The sequence below is a fragment of the Gekko japonicus genome, unplaced genomic scaffold (genome assembly GCF_001447785.1).
Source record: "Gekko japonicus isolate JY-2015 unplaced genomic scaffold, Gekko_japonicus_V1.1 scaffold308, whole genome shotgun sequence".
Lineage (NCBI taxonomy): Eukaryota > Metazoa > Chordata > Lepidosauria > Squamata > Gekkonidae > Gekko > Gekko japonicus.
Window position 1 is genome coordinate 870830 of NW_015164673.1, and position 4415 is coordinate 875244.

The 4415-nt window shown below is 48.3% G+C and overlaps 1 protein-coding gene across 1 annotated transcript in view; it reads right to left on the reverse strand.

Annotated features, from left to right (window-relative positions):
- Positions 1–647, reverse strand: part of PCM1 (pericentriolar material 1) — a 70102-nt gene extending 69455 nt beyond the window's left edge. The window contains exon 1 of the mRNA XM_015409254.1: positions 356–647. The gene's annotated coding sequence lies outside the window, so the exon portion shown is untranslated. The remainder of the gene's footprint in view (positions 1–355) is intronic.
- Between the last annotated feature and the right edge of the window lie 3768 nt (positions 648–4415).

Below are 4415 nucleotides of genomic sequence, written 5' to 3' on the forward strand. Positions count from 1 at the left end.
AGCCTGGACCGCGGGGGGGGGGAAGGGGAGGGGCCACGAGAAAAGAATAGCCTATTAAAGGGGGAAAAATGGAACGCGTCGTCCCCTTGGAGACAAGGTACCCGACCCAACCCCCTCTACACATACTTCTAGCCCAGCAAGGTGGACGGGGGAGGAGCCTGGCCAAGGGCGCGCGACGGACTGCTGGGCAGGAGGCGGAGGAAGAAAGCGTGAGCCGAGCAACGAGTTTGGGCCGGAGGGCACGCCCCTCTCCCACCGCCCCTCTGACGAGTCTCTTGTGGAGGAAGGGGGCGCACGCGCGCGCGCACGCACGCACAGACACAGGCAGGCCCAGAGCACCTTCGGCCGTTCTCACCTCCGAAGCTCTCCAGGCCCGGCTATTGGGAGAGCGGCAGACAATAATTTCCCCCCAGCCGTTATGTTATCTGACGGTTGTTGGCCCAGCCTAGCTTGTCTCGCGCGCTTCCCCACCGGCGCTTCGTATCCGTGTTCGCGGCGGAGGAACCACCTGATGGAAACCCCTCACACAGCACCTCTAACGGCTGTCGCCGCCGCCATCTTGGCCTTCTTTCTATGGAAACCAGAGGGAAAGGGGCGGACGGATACACACCGTTACTTAGTAACCTCTTCTGGAGACACGATCATGCTCTTCCGCGCCGTGAGTCCCGCCTTCCGTTCCTCCTCCCTACCTCCTTTTTTTATGGGGCACGTGACCAGCCAACATCCAGTCCTGTTCCGTTGCTATGTGCCGCCGGACCAGTGAGGAGGTCTCTGGAAGATACCCGCTAAAACTACGTTTCCTATAGAGTAGTGCGTGTGATGTGATAAGCAGTTGACTTGCTTCTTTGCCAGGGATTCTGGGGTTTGTAGTTTCCTCACACTCTGGGGCAACTACTACTGCTGATACTGCGTTGAATTCTGCAATATGTTATTTTTTGCTTACATAATGTTAAAGGTTTTGCTGAGGTTAGCAGTAGAATGCTGCTAGTTCACAAAGATGAGGGAAGGCTTCAGCTCAAGTACAGGTCTCCTTCGTCAGAGATAGTAGTAGAATTTTCTGTAGTTGAAAAACATACTTTTTGTTTGAAGTAAACAAAACAAAAAATTGAAGCCGTGTCCATACCAAAAGCCAAGACAAATCAAAATAACTGTGCAAGAATTCTCCAAAACTTGAAAGTAAGTAGGATTGCCAACTCCCAAATGGAGTCTGAAGATCCCCAGGATTACAACTACGGTTGCCAGGTGGTGGCTGGAGATTTCCTGGGATTTCAGCTACTCTTTAGGCAGCAGAGATCAGCTCACCTGGAGAAAATGGCCACTTCAGAAGGTGGACTCTGTGGCATTATACCCCACTGAAGTCCCTCCCATCTCCAAATCCTGCCCTCCTCAAGCTTCACCCCCAAAATCTCCAGATATTTCCCAACCTGCAGCTGGCAACCCTAATTGCAACTGATCTCCAGATGACATAGATCAGTTTCCCTGGACAAAATGGCTGCATGGAGGGTGGCCTCCCTGACATTTTATCCTGCTAAGATCAACTGTATTGAGGCTTTTGTTGCCTACAGCCCACTTTGTCAGATGCATGCAGCGCAGATTGGTCATTGTGGACACAAGGAGAAGTCCAATGGGCTGATGGCTTTGGTGGGGGACACCCCTCTTGAACCCACCAGCTTGATCGAGCACAGCATTAGATGATAATTGGACATATGCATTTCACAAACTTACTGCAAAATCACAGATTACTTAAAAGGTTCTGAAAACCACTAGAAAGTCAGTTTGCAGGTATAAAATGTTAATATAATATCATCCCCCTTGCATACCTTTGCCCTTTCCTCTTCATGTACCACAGTCTTTCGAATATTAACCAAAGCCATTTCTTGATTCCTGTCCAGGTTAGGTTGTCAGTTCCCAACTGGGAAATATCTGGAGATTTTGGGGGTGGAGTTGAGGAGGGTGGGTTTTGGGGAGGGGAAGGGACTTCAGTGGGGTAGAATGCCATAGAGGCCATCTTCCACTTTAGCCATTTTCTCCAGGTGAACTGAGTTCTGTCTCCTGGAGCTCAGTTGTAACAGCAGGAGGTCTCCAACCCCCACCTGGTGGTTCGCAACATAAATTCCAGGTATAGGGTTGCCAGCTCCCTACCTTTTTCCTTCAGGGGGCAGAGAAGCTCCTGTTCCGGGATCTGTTCTGAAGTGATGTCGTCGCGCTGGGCATGTCCCTGGGGGGATGCTCTAGTATTCAGCTAGAAACTCTATGATACCATAGAGTTTTCAAGCCAAATGCTAGAGCATTCCCCGGCAACATGCCTGGAGTGATGACATCACCCCAGGTGACATCATCGCACCGGGCATGTCGGCCCAATCTAGGCACTTTGGGGGTTGGATTCACCCTGCTGGCCAAATCTGGACCAGCGGATCAGGGGCCCCTAAAGCGGACAAACCCCCGCTTCCCTAAGGGATCTGGCAGCCCTATCCGGGTACCAAGTCTGCACTGAGGGCTCAAAGAGGGGGCTGTGAATGTATACCTGTGAATATCCTGTGAGAAGAATATTTGTAGGAAACTGAGTATATTTCTAGGAAATTGAGTTTCTGGGATTCATGTAAGAGCCACTTCACATACTGTAGCAAGTGTTTATTACCATTCCTTGAGAGCCAGTTTGGTGTAGTGGCTAGGAGCGCGGACTCTAATCTGGGAGAACTGGGTTTCATTCCTCACTCCTCCACATGCAGCTGCTGGATGACCTTGGGCAAGCCATAGTTCTGTCAGAGCTGTTCTCTCAAGGACAGTTCTCGGGAGAGGTCTCTCAGCCCCGCCTACCTCACAGGGTGTCTATTGTGGGGAGGGGAAAGGAAAGGAGATTGTAAGCCTCTCTGAGACTCCGTTGGATAGTGAAGAGTGGGGTATAAATCCAATCTCTTCTCCTCTTCTTTTTATATGTGTAAGAAGAAAACTGTGGGAGATCCTGGCTTCTTTCCTCATCAGCCTATATCCATATGGTCAAGAGTATAGTTGTAAAATAGTTGGCAGGAACATGTCATACATATAGGCCCTGGTCCAGTTGTTCTCATGTACTCATGCATAGTAGTCCTAGATACAAATGTGCATCCTGATTTGCATTAAAAGACATATCTAGCTTGCTTTATCATATGGATGTGGGAATCCATTCAGAGTCACATCAGCAACACACAAATTTCTCTTGTTGAGCAGGAACGAGGATGTGTTGAAGTGACTCTCTTCAGTGTGTCTTTTGAAGGTGGTTTATGATAGCTTTGAGTGCCTGTTTAATGATTTTTTTCTCTCTCATGAAGTTTTTATCCAGCTTTATTTTGTTCACAATGTCCTTAGTTTTAAGGTTCTTTTGTTTTGTTTTTTAATGTTGCCTGTACTGAGCATCGAGATATGGAGTGATGGCCCTGGCCTGGATAGCCTGGGCAAGCCTGATCTTGTCAGATCTCGGAAGCTAAGCAGGGTCAACTGTGGTTAGTATTTGGATGGGAGACGTCCTCGGAATATCATGTTGGGAGAACAGGGGCAGGCTTTATTCAGCCACCTCTGATCACCATGATTTCCAGGTGCATGCACATGCACACATACAAGCACATATGAAAAAATATCAAAAGAGAGAGAGAGATCGATGGAGGGATAAAAATGTGAGTAAGGTTACAGCAGTGGCATTTCAGTGGGTCATGGATACTTGTTTGGTGTAGTGGTTAAGTGCACAGACTCTAATCTGGGAGAACCGGGTTTAATTCCCTACTCCTCCACATGCAGCTGCTGGATGACCTTGGGCAAGCCATAGTTCTGTCAGAGCTGTTCTCCCAAGGACAGTTCTCAGGAGAGCTCTCTCATCCCCACCTACCTCACAGGATGTCTGTTGTGGGGAGGGGAAGGAGTTTGTAAGCCGCTCTGAGACTCTCAAGTGAAGGGCAGGGTATAAATCTAATCTCTTCTCCTCTCTTCCTCCTCCTCTTCTTCTTGGTTAGGTGGAAGGCTGGAGTGGTGTGAAGTCTGGCATGTCTTTATCATTCTGTTGGATTCCTCTTTCTACTGAAGAAAGCATTGAGCCAGGGCAAGGATTCTCTTCTTGGTTAGGTGGAAGGCTGGAGTAGTGTGAAGTCTGGCATGTCTTCATCATTCTTTCTGTTGGATTTCTCTTTCTATTGAAGAAAGCATTGAGCCAGGGCAAGGATTTACTGTGAGAAAGAATTAATTTTGATACCACAATTGCTGTTTACTTAATGTCACTATAGTAGTGTAAGCACACCCACCCATAGAGTCTTTCAGACTTCCACGGTTCCTCTGACAGTGAAAGGGCAAACATTCAATGCTGCTGTTTACATAGAGGATTTTTTTTTACAACATCTCTTTCTCAGCTATTTGAAAACATGTTTGCTCTGTTTTTAAAGGGTTTTTGT